At 34.5% G+C, this 16,226-nt stretch overlaps 1 protein-coding gene across 1 annotated transcript in view; it reads left to right on the forward strand.

Annotated features, from left to right (window-relative positions):
• BMP5 (bone morphogenetic protein 5) overlaps nt 1–16,226 on the forward strand; it is a 115,051-nt gene that overhangs the window by 79,057 nt on the left and 19,768 nt on the right. The gene's annotated exons all lie outside the window — the stretch shown is intronic.

The raw sequence follows: 16,226 nt of genomic DNA on the forward strand, positions 1-16,226 counted from the left end.
TGCTTGATCACACGTCATAAAAGAACCAGACCCGTGGCTTTACTCAATCACAGCAACACCATCGTGATTACACGTTTGAATGAATGTCAGTTTCATGAGGTCATAGGATGTGTATTGCTCCTTCACAGTCGCGCCCTCTGTGCTTGGTATAATGTAAGTTGTGGGTAGGCATTAAAAATGCGTATTGAATCATCACTGAATGAGTTTTCGATTTAAAAGACTTTTATACACCACCTGCCACTGAACACTTTACTCCTAGAAAACATTCCAAACTGTAACTTTTGGGTGATTATTAACCAAATCTGTTTGGTGTAACACAGGGGCAGAATTTTGTACCCACCTCACAGTAAAGCGGTTTCAGTTGTAAGGTGAGAAAATCAATGATGTATATTATTAAATTTTGATTAACCTGCTCCTGCAAAAAAAAAAAAAAAGGAAAGAGGCTGAAGTTTGTATTTTGGAAATCAAAATATTGCTGAAATCAAAAGTTTATGAAGTACTTTTCTTTAGAAATTTGACAAATGAACTGCTGTGGATTTGGCAGGAGAGTCTAAGGATATTCTATTGATTTTCTTTTTTCATACAGAATAATTCTCCAAGCTCCACATGTTTGTTTCAGCAAAATAAAGCAAACATATGAGCAGGCTAACCAAAAAGAAACACTGCTGCTTCTTAACTGTCAAATCTGGAGATTCCAGACAAGTGGTTGGATCCACTTGTGCAAAATCAGTTTCAAAGTTCTCAAGTGTTCTCTCATGGTTGGTTAATAAATCTCTGTGATTAGTTACTTTTTTTTTTTTAAAGATTTTATTTATTTGTTTATTTGAGAGAGAGAGCATGAGAGAGGGTAGGTCAGAGGGAAAAGTGGACTTCCCGCTGAGCAGGAAACCTGATGCAGGACTTGATCCTGGGACTCCAGGGTCATAACCTGAGCTAAAGGCAGTCACTTAACCAACTGAGCCACCCAGGCGCCCTAAGTACTCTTTTTTTTAAAGGTCTGTTTTATAATTTATTGTAAGATTTTCAGCTCACCAAATTCTAAAAAAATTATTAATTATCTGACTTATTAGGTCTTTATTAAGATTGATGATAAATCTATGGTATCATTATCCTTTGTACACATATACATACACAGTTTATTACACAGATAGCAATTTAAGCTTTTAAGGCTTAGGATTTCCCTCCAAACACTATAATTTCCCACTGTTTGATGCTTTATATAGTTTAAACCTTCCAAGTAAATTAATTCTTTTTTCAAACTTGGGTTTATAGAATAATTAGAGATGGAAAAACAAAGAGTATTTTGGGGTTCATTAGAATGTCTTTTAAAAAATCCTATGTTTTCAGACATTTTAGGTTTGGCAATACTCAGATTGAATTTTGCCAATGACTTTTTTTCTTTTCTATTCAAACCCACTTATACGTCAAAGAAAATTCAATCCGTATGTTCCTGATTCATTTGTATTCAAGTCATCAAAATGTTGTTTTGTCAGACTATTGTTTAATGTCCAAGAAACATTATAAAGTTCTTTTTTTAAATAAAACTCTAATATCCATTTTTCTTTGAATGAAGTTGTGGCATAATCTTTAAGCATATCAGGGTAAAAATTAAGATTTATAGATAGATATTTCAAAGTTTCACTTAATTTTATAGCCGAATCAAGAAAGCAGATTTCAGAGGTATTAAAGTTTCAATTTAAATTCCATTGTAATTGATACTTAAATATAAGATAAATAAACTTATTATTATTGTTACAGATAAGAGAATGTAAAGTTTTGATTCTTATTTTTTGATATTTAATTTAATTTAATTTAATTAAGGAGGATAAATAAAGACAATAAGTAGCTCCAATCTGGAAATACAAATTCTAAGAAGAAATAATTAGGAAAACTAGATTCAAATCTTGGCTCTGACAAGGTAGTTCATATTATAGCCATAGCATTAATAAAATCGGTATAATAGTAATAACTTGCAGGGACAGTGTGAGACTGTAAGATAGCAATAAAAGGTCTTTATGCTGAATATCAGGGTGAAGAGAACATACAGAGACTTTTCACTTATTCCAGGGGGGACTCATTTAATTTAGAATCAATTTCTTTTTTTTTTTTTTTTTCCTTTTTTTTTTTTTTTCTTTTTTTTTTTTTTTTTTTTTTTTTTTTTTTTTTTTTTTTTGACTAAGGAGGTTGTACAGATGACTAGATGATTAGATGGGATTGGGAGGGAGACAAACCATAAGTGACTCTTAATCTCACAAAACAAACTGAGGGTTGCTGGGGGAAGGGGGGTTGGGAGAAGGGGGTGGGGTTATGGACATTAGGGAGGGTATGTGCTTTGGTGAGTGCTGTGAAGTGTGTAAACCTGGTGATTCACAGACCTGTACCCCTGGGGATAAAAATATATGTTTATAAAAAATTTAAAAAAAAATTAAAAGAGTTTTAGATAAATTTGCAAATGATAGTCCACTGGAAAAAGGCAGGATTGTTGATATGTTCTTAAACGTCAAGTTGGCAGCACAATGTATAGACAGCTGTGTTATTAGGCTCATGTCTAATAACTTTGGCTAATAAAGTGATTATTGGTAGGAAACTTTTAGATTAGTCCTGTATGGGATGTGAAGTCAATAGAAATGAGCACTCAGAGACGAGGATCACGACTGACTGATTGCTTACAGTGGTTAGATATTTATAGGTACCAGAGACTATCAAATTATCAGTACTTAATGTAGTACCTTTCTTGAGTCCCAATCATCTTATTCTTAGAAAACGTAGATATTTGGGGAATAACTAATTGTTTCAATGAAAATAAGGGAAATAAGCTTTTTGTCACTCGATAGGCTTATAAATGTAGGGATAACTGATTAAAGGCTGGTCTATTTTACCATCAGAATACATTTCCAGGAGTGCCTGGGTGGCTCATTTGGTTGAGCATCTGACTCTTGATTTCAGATCTGGTCATGATCTGAGAGTCCTGAGATCAAGTCCCGTCTCCAGCTTTGCATTTGGCTCTGAGTATGCTTGAGATTCTCTTTCTCCCTCTCCTTTTGCCCCTCCCCCCAGTGGGTGCACGGATGCGCAAGCTCTCTCTCTCCTTAAAATAAATAAATAAATCTTTAAAAAAGAAAAAGAAAAAATTTCCAACCCAAAGATGCTTTAGTATAAATTACTAGCATTTGGCTTCATAAGCTTATTAGCATCTAGATGGGTTCTTACAAAATTGTAGAATTACAAGCCATATTTTAATGTTTGTAGAAGATGTGGGTAAAGAAATATTGGTAGTCTTTGCTAAAGAGTCTTTTCTAAATATGTTATCCTGATATTTATAGCACATTGCGTAAAATCCCCACTATATATATGCCATTTTCTATAAACTAATTGGAAGATGGAAGGTATCTTATGAGTTCATTGGAAGAACATCAGAGAAGATCTTCCCGAAAAGTCAAGGAAACAAATCATTGTCCCACGCTAGGCAGTAGTTATATTTCCAGACATCATAAAGTGTCAAAATTAGAGCATTTTTTTCTGCATGTTCATATACAAGTGTTTTCTCTGTTCTACTTTTAGAAATCACACATATCAGAACTTTTCTAAAAGCAAATTTAATCTATTATTTTCACCATTATTGTGCAGACTTAAAAAAACACATTGACTTTACTTATTAGCACTATTAGATTGAAAGTGAGTATTTTTGAACTTTTATTGCCCAGGGTTCTAACATGTGGGTTTTTTGTTGTTGTTGTTTACTGCTTGAAATTGACAGCTGCCTCATGTACATTAATAATAAGGAATGGAATTAATCATTTTTTCCACAGCCTTGAGGTGTGTGCTAATTGCTCATTTTTCTTACTATGTGCAGAGTAATTTAACCTACTGATAAAAATCATCTTCAAAATTGCAGTGTCCTGTAATGTTTTTTAAATACACTGTGTTAAAAATTGGATTTTCCTAAAATTCCATGACATCTTTTGAATTACAGAATATATATCCCTTTTTTTTTTACTTTTCAAACTTCCAATTTTAAATTTTTAAAATTTAAACTTAATTAACATATAATATATTGTTAGTTTTAGAGGTAGAGATGGATGATTCATCAGTGTTGTATAATTCCCAGTACTTATTACATCACATGCCCTCCTTAATGTCATCACCCAGTTACTCCATCCCCTAACTCCCCTCCTCTCTAGCAACCCTCAGTTTGTTTCCTATAGTTTAGAGTCTCTTATGGTTTGTCTCCCTCTCTGATTTTGTCTTGTTTTATTTTTCCTCTCTTTCCCTAAGATTCTTTGTTTGTTTCTTAAATTCCACATATGAGTAAGGCTATATGCTAATTGTCTTCCTCTGGTTGATTTATTTCACCCAGCATAATACCCTCTAGTTACATCCAGAATATATATTCCTAATTAGGAAAATATATCCTAGTCCTCATGTCATTATATATTAAACAAACGTACAAGGTACTAAAGATTCATTTACCTTTGTGGAATGCGAGTATGTTTATGTGAGGCAATTGAAGAGTTCTTAATGTAATATCCGCTTAAATTTAATGTCCTGGAATCTGCTTTCTTAAAATGGAAATATTTGGTTATATAAGTTTGTTGTGTTACCCTTAGGATTCCTAGGACAGTCGTTTTTACCTCAGGGGAAAAATCTGTAAATTAAGCCCCTGTGTTGTCAGATGACTATTTATCTGTGTCAAGGATCCGATGATCTATGTGGTTAGTTAATCTGAATATCAGCTGACATAGTGCTAATAAGTAGCAGAAGAAATTCAGAGATCAAGGGTGGTATTTTTCTTTTTGTCCTGCTGTTTTGACTGCAGTTTCCCATTATTTATCTAAGTTCAAAAAGTTGAATTATGTCTGCTTATCAGAGGATCTTTTAAACATTTTGAGATTTGATAATATTCTCTTCCCTTATCTGAACTTTATCTTATAAAGCAATTAAGTCACTTTTGTTCATAAAACCATATGGCTCCTGTTAGCTGAATTTATGATGATGACAATTGGTTTCAAATAAATAAATGAGTCTCCATATCCAAGAAATGGCAAGAATCACATATCTTGCTAAATGTTCTGAAAATAAGAAGGAACATATACTCCTATGATTTGTTCTAGGTAAATATTAGTATAAATGAAGTAGTTCTTTATGTACTGTTTAATGTTAAGGATAATTAGAGCATACTTGCTTGACTTTTAGATGAATATGTAAGAATAAATTAGGAAGATAGCTGAAGAATAGTTAACTTCAGATACTTACTTAAATAAATAAGTAAAAATTGAACTTTTACTCCACAGTCCAGAAATTAAATCAATGTGGAAACTTAAAAAAGATAGCTGATTTAGGTACAAGGAAAAAAATGCCTAATAAACGGAAGTTGATGACTACAGAATAATTTGTACTATGAAAGAATGAGCTAAATATGACTGGAAGAATCCACCATTTATTTGACATTTTCTGTAGGCATCATGAGATTTCATGAAATAATTTATCAGGTAACTGTAATTTATGAGCTTAGATTTATACTTCAACCTTATACATATATAAATATTATGTTCAGAGAGGTTGCAGTGAATAGAAATGTGCCATCTTAAAGGAGCTCAATATTAAATAGTTGCATTCAAACCAAAACTCAAGATATATAAAATTAGAGATGGAGAAACTGGTAAGAGAAGCAAGAAATGTTAGACAGTTCATGAACTTTCTTTCTTTTGAGGTAACTGCGTGCATGCATGTGTGTGTGTGTGTGTGTGTGTGTGTGTGTGTGTAGAGAAAATATTCAGTCATAAACACATTCTCAAGGAGTCATGGAGGAATCAGATATAAGTTCTTCGTTGATAATCTATAATTGTTAATTTCTAGAGTGGTCTTGTGACAGAATTTAGAAAGATTATACTTTCTTTTATGTTAAGGGCCACAGTAACATTTTCAGTATTGTAACAAAACATAAACCTTAATCTAAATTTTTCTAGAATATTTTCTTTAAAGTGGCTTCTATCATATTTCTACAGAATTTCAAAAACATTAAAACATAAGTTTATCTATGGCAGTGTATTAGTTTCTAAGAAACATGCTTTGTATGAATCAAGTCATGGAGTGATATTTATAAGATGGCTAAAAGAAACAACTGCATTGGTCATTTTATGTGAATGTTTCAGAAAAGTTCCCATTGAGAAGAATTCCATATCTTTTTTTACCATATCTTTATGTTAAAAATAACTAGATGTCTATGAAAATAAATATGACATAATTTCTCTTGGGGTTTAAAAATCAGTATTGTTAATTTTCCAAACCCATGTAAGCTGTGACCTATGGGTTTTCTAACCCGTGTAATGCATTAAAGAACATCAGAGAACATATATCTTTCCTCTAGGCTTCAGAATTTTTTACTGTTTTCCCACTGCGTAAAAATGAGCAAAATCATCAATAAGCCTTTCATGACCAGGATAACTTAACGTAAATATTGGAGCACTGGTAAATTTGTGCTTTGCTCAACCCAAGACGTTACTAATTCTCTTATTAGTCATATACAGTTTTCATAAACTATACTTCATGTATTTTCCAACTCACTCTATTTTTCAAAATTTACTTTCTATCTACATAAAAATCTGTTTTTTTCAAGATTTTATTTATTTATTTGACAGAGATCACAAGTAGGCAGAGAGGCAGGCAGAGAGAGAGAGGAGTAAGCAGGCTCCCCACCAAGCAGAGATCCCAACGTGGGGCTCGATCCCAGAACCCTGGGATCATGACCGAAGCTGAAGGGAGAGGCTTTAACCCACTGAGCCACCTAGGTGGCCCACAATCTGTTTTTTTAATATCCTGATTTTCACAGTGTTTTTTACTGACATCAATTATTCTTTCATGTTAATATTTTATTTTATTTAGTTCTTTATGATTAATCTGAGTTTTACTTCCTAGATACATCTTTAGTTCATTCTAGATAAATATTCAAACCATGTATTTGCTGTGATGGTCAATTGCAATAATATTAATAACTAATGGAAACTAACATTTACTGAGAGCTTACTGAATGCCAGGCATTTTGCTAGCTCTTTTTTTTTTTTTTTAAGATTTTATTTATTTATTTGACAGAGAGAAATTACAAGTACACTGAGAGGCAGGCAGAGAGAGAGAGAGAAGGAAGCAGGCTCCCCGCTGAGCAGAGAGCCCGATGCGGGACTCGATCCCAGGACCCTGAGATCATGACCTGAGCCGAAGGCAGCGGCTTAACCCACTGAGCCACCCAGGCGCCCCATTTTGCTAGCTCTTTAATGTCTACTTTATCTTCACGATTATCCTATTTTATACATGAAGAAACTCAGCCTTAGAAAGCTGAAGAATTTTGCCCATGAATCTAACAATGACTTATTTTCAGAGCCAGGTTTAATATACTATGATTTTCACAAATTATACGAATTTTGTACAAATTCTAAACTGAAAAAATAAATGTATTTTTGGAATTTCCAAATTTAAAAATACTATTAATAATGATCGTTATGGGACGAAGTTGAAGTTTGTGTTGGCTCTGTTGGGAGTCACTTTTGGGTTTTTGTATTTTCTGTCTGGAATTGAATTGTGATCTGCCCTACAAAAGGTAACAGCATTTTAACCATATTTTTTGTTTTCTAAATCTAACTACTTCAGCATTTCTTTCAGCCCCTTACATGATTATAGTTAATTAGATAAATTCATAAATTAAGAAGGTAACTTTTTCTCTGCCAGTGATTCACTTCAACATGTAATTAAATTAGCCAAATTTAATTTCTTTATTTTGAATTTAATAATGAACATCCCTTTCCCTTACATACAATGTCTTTCACTAATGTATTTTGATAGGTTCTCCTCCCATTTTCTCTCCCTTAATCCATATTCCCCATCATGGAATCCTCATATCAACCTCCCTCACCGCCGCCCTTTTTAATTGCCAACGGGTGCTCAGGTTTGTGAAGCCAGGGTACAGCAAAGTCGCCCTGAGGCCAGTCAAGCATGCAGTTTCCAGATTTATGAATTTACTATTTTATAAAAAGTTGGTGTGAAGTTAACCCTTTCTCCCATCTCACCTTCCCATCTTCCAGCATCAAAGCTGACAGTGAGTTGGTATTGTTTCAACCCTAAAGAGATCTTGGACTACCTGAATTGTGTTTTGGGAGCAACACATTGGGGTAATTCTTTCCTAAAAAATTTGAAGGAAAAAAAAATCCTCGGTCAATGAAAGATGTTTTTAATTGTTCATGTGTTTGTTTTTTTTTTTTTTTTTCCCTGTAAGTTGAGCTTAATTGGGTGATGTGCTTTTCTAAAAACCTTGCCTTTTGACCAAAGTGATTAGAATGTAATTTGTGGATGTTTTCATTCTGCTGGAAATGAAGAATCATGATTCTGGTATCTTTTAAAATATTACATCTTTTTTTGATACCTATATTTTTTTCTCTGATCAGTATCCTGAATGGGCCTCTTGTAGCCTAATTTAGTCTTATATAAAAATTTGTAGAGAGAAAATGATTTTCTTTTATAAGTAGATATTGATTATGGAATATATTCAGTAATAAATGGAAAACCTTGAATATGCTTTTTTACCATGGCTCATATGTTTTAAAACTAGGTTTTAATGGCATTTTATTTTGTTTTAATGTATAGTATGTATACATTTCAGTGAGAGACACATGGTAATCATAATTTTCTTATCCAAATTTTAGCATCATAACTCAAAAACATACGTGAAGAAGAGTTTTGAAATCAATGATTTAAAGTAGGCAGAGACAAACAGGAGTTAGTTAGTCTTGCTTCATTATCTGGTGAAAGAAGTATTTTACCATTTTTTAGATTTCCCTTAATGAAAAGGGATATGGAAGTGTTTGGCTACATCTGTATTTCTGTTTTTGATTTTCCCTAATTCAGAACAGTAACTATGGATCACCGATCTTGCCAAACAAATGCCAATGTCAGGGACATATGCCAGTTTTTGTTGTTTGTTATATTCCCAATTCTAGACTCTAATTCTGGTTTAACTAATGATCTGGGGGGTAAATATTTTCATGGTAATATTGATTTAGGGCCATGAAAAATATGAGATTCTCCTTATTCTCACCATGCACTGGAGTTAACTATGTCTTTGCCATTTTTCGTTCCATTGTGAGTTTAACTTATTGCTGGTCTGTATTTTTCAAAGACATGTGTAAAAATAACAGCAGGATGGGTTTTGCATTATGAGCAGAGAAAACAGTGGGAAGAAAAGAGAAGCTTCAGTTGCTATAAGGCATGCTCAGGCACCATGTTCTGTGCTGCTGAGAATTAAACTTCGACACACTTGGCGTGGGCTCATGTGCAAGAGAGGAAAACCAAAAAAAAAAAGAGACACAAAAGTGTAGGACAACCAGGGCCCATAGTTGTGTCATACGAGGTGATCAAAATTTGTAGAGGAAAATACCTTGTGAGGGAAATTACATATTCCAGCTCCTTAAAAATGCATGCTAATTTCTCTGTAGTATGACAAGTTTTGATTTGAATGGAATATAAACTGAGGACATCACCTCAGTTCCATGGCTGGCAAGTCGTGTTGAATCCTTATTTTCTTGCTTACTAAGGAAAGTCCGACCTTGAACTTAACAAAAGCAGCGGCTATACCACTGTTCTTCCAGACACCATGTGTGTATCACTGACAGATCTGAGATGGATGGTTTTCCTCCAGTCTTCTCTAGGTAGAAAGCAGAAACTCAAGACAAAGCAACAGCCCCAACCAATCTTTAACAAAGGGGTACACTATGTACTTAAAGGAATAGCAGACTACTTCAAGGTTCACAGGACTGAGTTAAAAATCTGATCCTTCTCTGAGTCTTATTTTATTCATTTTTAAAATGTAATCCTTGCCTTATTGTACAGAGTAAATACGAGGTAGATGAATCTTCAATAGATGGCAGCTGTTTTGTTGTTACAAGTATTGAATGAGTTAAGCTTCTCAATTTCCACTTTTCTTGATCCTTTGGGAGGGCATTCTTATTACTACTTTTGGGTACCTGTTATATTTATATGTGGAGGTATTTACATGATTTCTCTCTGAAGGAATATAGCTGATAGAAATATAAAAGATTTACTTAGGCTACAAAATCAGATGTTGCTGCTGAGGGTGACCAAAAGGTACCACTCTTGGGACCCAGTTGTTACTTTGTATGCGGATGGCTCAGAGGGATGCTTTTCCTCTGGGGAACGTCATGGCATCCTTGTGGTGTGACTGGTCATTTATGTGAGGCAGGCCAGTTTATATTTTTTGCCAGAGCCAGAGACATGAGAACCTGGTGAAGAAAAGTTCTGCTTTTGTTTCACTCAAATGTATGTTTTGTGATCCGGCATTCATATGTGAAGGGAAGAGTTAAATGCCAAATGTCTTTACTCTTCTTTTCCCCCTCAAACGTAGACACTGACGATAGCATATGTATTTGGTATCTTAGTATCAGTTCTTCACTGCAGATTTTGGAGAATATCTTTTGCTCTCTTCATTCTCTTTGATCAGGTGTCCGAATAAGATTCCTCTTCATGTTGGTGGTATGGACTAGCCCAAAGATTCTGGAAGTGGCTTGTGATCATTTCACAGGTTCATTTATCAAACTGAAAAGAAAGATCAAACCTTTAACAAGCCATGCTTTTCTGTTATGGTAATAATTCTTTTGAATCATATATAAGCTGGTCAAAAAGAGTGTTTCTTTTAGACACACATCAGTTTCTTAAGTAACTGTATTAAGTTTATTTCAAAGACCACTTTCACCTCCTAGAGATAAAATGAAGTGTGAAATTAAATTAATTTCACTGCTATCAAACACATTAAAATGAGTTTGAATTCTAAAAGCTTTTTTCACTGGTATCTTAACACATCAAAAAAGTTTTTAAAGACTCTGGGTGGATAGTCTGCTGAAACTCTGCCTTGTTAGAGTTTTACTTAAATCTATGATTTTAAAGGAAAGACGTGTGTGTGTGCACGCACGCATGCGCACACTTTTTTTATTTTAAAAAGGCACATAATAACTGGAAAAAAGGCTAAAAATAATTCACCCTTTTCATGGTTTTGTGAAAAGAATGTTTCTGCTTTCTTAAAATAAATGAGGACTGTAAGACCAACTCCTAACCAATCTTTTGGGAGCATGTGACAGATGATGTCTGTAAAGCTTGTAGGGTCTCAGGGGAAAGGCACTATATATAAAGCAAAGAGCTATTAAAAAGTAAGTGCTTACGTGAAGGTAAACTGCAGTTCCTAGTTTGAGATTCATATTTCCGCCAGCTGAAAACAAGGCCTGAGTCAGAGACATTTGTTGGGCTCGTCAGACCTGAGACAGTAAGCCTCCTCATCTCGGAATGATGTCCCATGGAAGGAGACCGATCGTTTCCATCACCTCAGCTCCACTCTTGGTGCAATAAAACACTCGAGCATTCTGGACGGCTTCCACAACTAGGCACAAACCTGGCCCTGATCCTTAACGGTTCTTGGTCCCTCTTTCCATAGGCCCTCCTTCCTAGACTCTCTTGAGCTGCAGTTCTCAAGTTTTTGCATCCCCCTCCCCAGCCCATCATGCCTCTACTCACTGTGCCAATGCTTCTGACCAAATAATCTACTTTTTTCTTCTCATCTCCACCACTTTTTCAAGCTGCGGGGCACATTATAGTGCCTTCAACAAAATGTTGAAGTTCAAGTCTTTAAAAGTTGTGGGTTTTTTGTTCTTTGTTGTTGTTGTTGTTGTTGTTTTGAGAAAAGGAGGGGTCTGGGGGAGGAGCAGAGGGAGAGGGAGACAGAGAACCTTAAGGAGGCTCCATGCCCAGTGTAAAGCCTGATGCGGGGTTTGATGGCACGACCCGAAGATCATGACCTGAGCAGAAACAAGTCAGAGGCTTAACTGACTGAGGCACCCAGGCACCACCAAACTTCAACTCTTTAAAAAATTTCTTCCTCCTTTAACTTCTTTAACTTTCAGTCATCTCAGGTATAGAGGAAAATGGAGTTCTTCTACTGCTGCTTTACCAGGAATGGTAACCACATTTCTTGTCTACAGATAATTTTCAACTCCTAGTTTATATCACTGTGTCAGGATAGGGTTCTCAGTTGTCCTCCGTGGAGTTCAGTCCTCTGATGTGTCTTTTTACTATCAGCCACAGAGTCCTATCCTATTTGCATATATTATAACATTTGTCCTTTTGCTTTTCATACCTTTTCATAATGAGTGTATAATTATAAATATATAATATTTAATATAAAATTAAGCGGTTATTTTTAACTTACTCTTTTAAATGTCAGTATAAAAAAGAGAATGGGAACATCTAGCAAAGGCATTACATGCAGAGCCCACCCTGTTAAACACAGTCTCAGGATTACTTTGAAGAATCAAAGATCTTACTACCTTGCATTCATTCTAAAGTTCAAAAGCTTTTCCAGAAGTCTCTTAACAATGAGTTTTCAGTATCACTGAAATAGTTTATAATCCCAGATTTTCCTTGCTTTTGTTTGAGGTTATAAGCAATGGAAACCATCTTGAAAATAAGAAAGTTCTGAGCACAAACATAAAATTCTATTTGTGATACTTCAAATCTGTGTACTTATATCTGGCAATATGCCAGTGTTTTTACTATAAAACTAGAAACTATAGAAATGTTATCAAATTATAACAGAGTTGAAATTTATAGCTAGATTACAACCTGCTTAAGTTAATTTGAGTTTAAATGTATATGGAATTTAAATAGACAAAATCCTGTCTTCCCTGCATTCCTTAAAATCTGATATAAAGATGATTTAGTCTGTATTCTTAGTAGAGAATTCTGCACATTTTAAATCATCTGTTTCTAAAAAGGGTAAAATTCCAGTATAATTTAGAGTCACAGAAACTATAATTTAAGAGCACCAGAATCAAATTTAATCACAGATTGAAAATAAATGCAGATCAGAAGGGTATGTGGATTGGAAACAATGCACTGGTTTGTCTTCTATGAAATAGTCCATAAAGGATGCTGCAAGAGTCTTTTTCAAGATGAAGGATAGGTAATTTAGGCACAAGTTCCATCCCAGGTGTTTTGGGTTAAGCAGTCAATTACTGTGGGTTTACAGGAGGAAAAAAACTGGAATTTATGCAAACATCTCAGAGCAATATCAACGTTTAGACTGATAAATCCCCAAATGCATGTTTTTCAAACTGTGTATTCTGCAGGAAACTAAATGCTCATATTTGGAACCACTTATCCTTATAGTATCAACATGCCTCCAAAGAGCTGTTTTATGTCAGAGCCTCCTTTAATAACCCTATTTTTAAAGAAATAAACATTTTCAAAGTCACATTTTCCAAAAGGAATGGTCTGAAATGCAAAACCAGTAGGTTTGGGATAGATCTTTTGTTTGCCATTCTACCTTCGTGATGACTGTACATTTCAAATAGTTCGTTGTGCCCTTAGGCACATGTGAATACAATAACCTGACCCCCTTGCTTATACAAAGGCATGAGGGTCAGAGTGGCAGGTCTGGAAGTCTCCAATCTCCAGCTTCAGTTATGGCAAAATTGATCAAGTTAGAGCCCCAGACTCAGACATTTCCCTCTTGATTTTTGGGTGAAAAGTGTAATCATTTCTTCGGAAGATATCATCCTAAACCCATTTTTACTCACTCTGTAGTTAGTAAAACTGAGGAATAATATCCACATATATTTGCTGCTTAAATTTTCTCTTTTCCCTTACACACCCTGGGGCATTGTTTTGAATTTATTCTTTCCTGGGTTCTTTCCCGTGATGTTGTTCTCTGCTCCGTGCTTGGTGAAATAAACCTAGCAATGTTCTGGCTATGCCTAGGCCTGCCTAAATCCTAAGGGGATGAAGCCTCAGCCCAAGCTCGTCCCCCTTCTATTTAATATTCTTTTCATTACTAGACCCCATTTCCATTTTCACCATATAGTCAATCTTTAATCCTTCTATAGCTATAGGTTTTAGTTAGAAATCAAATGTAAGGATCCCCTTTGAAAAATAAAACCACAGTGATACATACATACGTATAATTTTCCCAAATCAAAATGTTTTAGGTAAGGCTTCTTTATACATTTGCAATATCTAAAGCACACTGTACATTTAATAATAAAATTCAACATACTCAAATCGATTTTATAAAAGAGTCACTATTTTCAATACATGCAATATAGTCTTCCTGTTAACACTTTTAGCAAAAACAACTGCTCAGCCCTTCAGAAAGGCTTGGTCCTCGTAATCGGTACAGGTATATTGTGTCTGAAGGCACAGGAGCTCAAGACCAAGAGTGACTGAGCAAGCATTAACGTATGGAATCTTCATAGTCACCTCATTGCTGAAGTAAAAAGGAAACCAAAAGGAAACTTAATAATATCAAAAGTTATTTTAAAGGGAGTTCACGTTGGTTTGAAGACTACTTTGCTTCACACACAATATCCACCTTTGTAAAAACCAAGAAACCCATATTTGTACCATACACACATCTTTACAGTTTTCAGAACATAAACCTTTTAGAGCAGTATTATTTCTCCACAGATTAAAAATTACAGTATTGAAAGTCTTTAGAATGACAATAAAAGAAACTGTCTTGCAAACCCGGGGAAACTTGGAACTTTGCGTTAAGTGCTTGTTTAACCATAAAAGGGGCAGTGTGTGTTGTAATGAATGGAAAACTCACTTTACCTCTATTCCATTTGCGAACATCTTGTGGCAACCTATTTTAGTATTAGAGAGATCATATATTAAAAATGATTTCTGCAGTCATGGATGTACACAAGTAAAAATTTAGTTCCTGTTAAATTAACACTTCATTAAAAAATCAAAATAAAAGCTCAACAAATACATTTTATGTGGTACTCCAAGAGAGAAAAAAATTATTTTTGAAGAACAGATCGCCAGTTATTCTATTCCATAACAGTCAAGTTTCTCAGTTCTTTTTTTTTTTTTTTTCTCTTTCGCTGAGCTCTCTGTCACTGGAAACATCTTAAACCAATTTCAAGTGCTGCACCTGAATAAATATGTTGTAAAAGTGTTTATGTATTGAAGTGGGTCAGTTCAAGGTATGGTATTTGGCTGGAACTTCTAATTTCTCTTTTTACAGCAAAAGGGCTGCCAGAAGGAGGAAGTCTGAGCTGAATTAATACATTTGTTACAGTGGAAGTAGAATGGAAACTGCTCTGACCACAAATCAAACTGCCTCTTTCATTTATGCCAGTGATAGAGTTTTTCTAAGAAATATAGACTCTGGCAGAGAGCCACTGTAAGTTTGCATTTAAAAGAGAAACCTATATGCTTATTTGTTTAAGGTTTACTGCCTTGATTATTTGGAAGTTCTTTCTTCGGTAGGACTGGGTACAGTGGCGTTTGTGAGGCAGATCCCGCCCGTTTTAATAATTGTGGGAACCAAATAAATTTCCCCCAATACGTTGTGGGACAATTGATGAGGCCACGGATGCGGCTTGGATCAGTACACACGCTTCCTTTTTTTCCTTTTTTTAACCAATACCTCCACATTTTAAATGTCCTTTAAGGACCTCTGTGTCCCTCCCAACAGCTGCACAGCCTCACATGACACGGTCTCATTTTCTGACGGTAGAAGGTCTCTGCACAATACAAGTATACACAAAAGTGTTTATGCTGCCAAAATAAATTTTGTTAAGAGCAAGAGTTTATTTGCTAAAATGCCATTGATGCCGTTTCAAGGACTTGTTTTCCTTTTCTTGCTTCTAAGGTGGGTCAGGTCTTATAATGGACTGAGGTTACTCCACAGTCTTTACTGAATAAATATTTTAAGAAAACATGCACATCTCTCAGGGGGCAAGGCAGAGTCAATCATGCACATATTTCAAACCACATTATATATGACTCTTAAAAGATTGGTAACTTCTGTATCTAGAGTAGAAACTTTGCATGAGTTTTTAGTAATTCTCAACTAAATTTACAACCTAAGGTTAAATAGTTCATCCTCCTTGGGTGATTTTCATGGAACTAGCTATCAGCCAATGAGAGATATATATATCTCAGATAAAAATATATATAAATATATATATTTATAATATATAATATTATATAATATGAAAAATAATATATAATATATAAGTATATAAACTATATGTGTATAATATAGCCACAGATATATATATATATTTTTTTAATTCAGTGTTTTTTTTTAATTAGGAGAACATAACTAGAGTGAATTGTAAAGAGGGGAAAATAGTAATACTTAACTTCTAGAGTATTTGTAGAACCAA

The sequence above is a fragment of the Mustela nigripes genome, chromosome 5 (assembly GCF_022355385.1).
Source record: "Mustela nigripes isolate SB6536 chromosome 5, MUSNIG.SB6536, whole genome shotgun sequence".
Lineage (NCBI taxonomy): Eukaryota > Metazoa > Chordata > Mammalia > Carnivora > Mustelidae > Mustela > Mustela nigripes.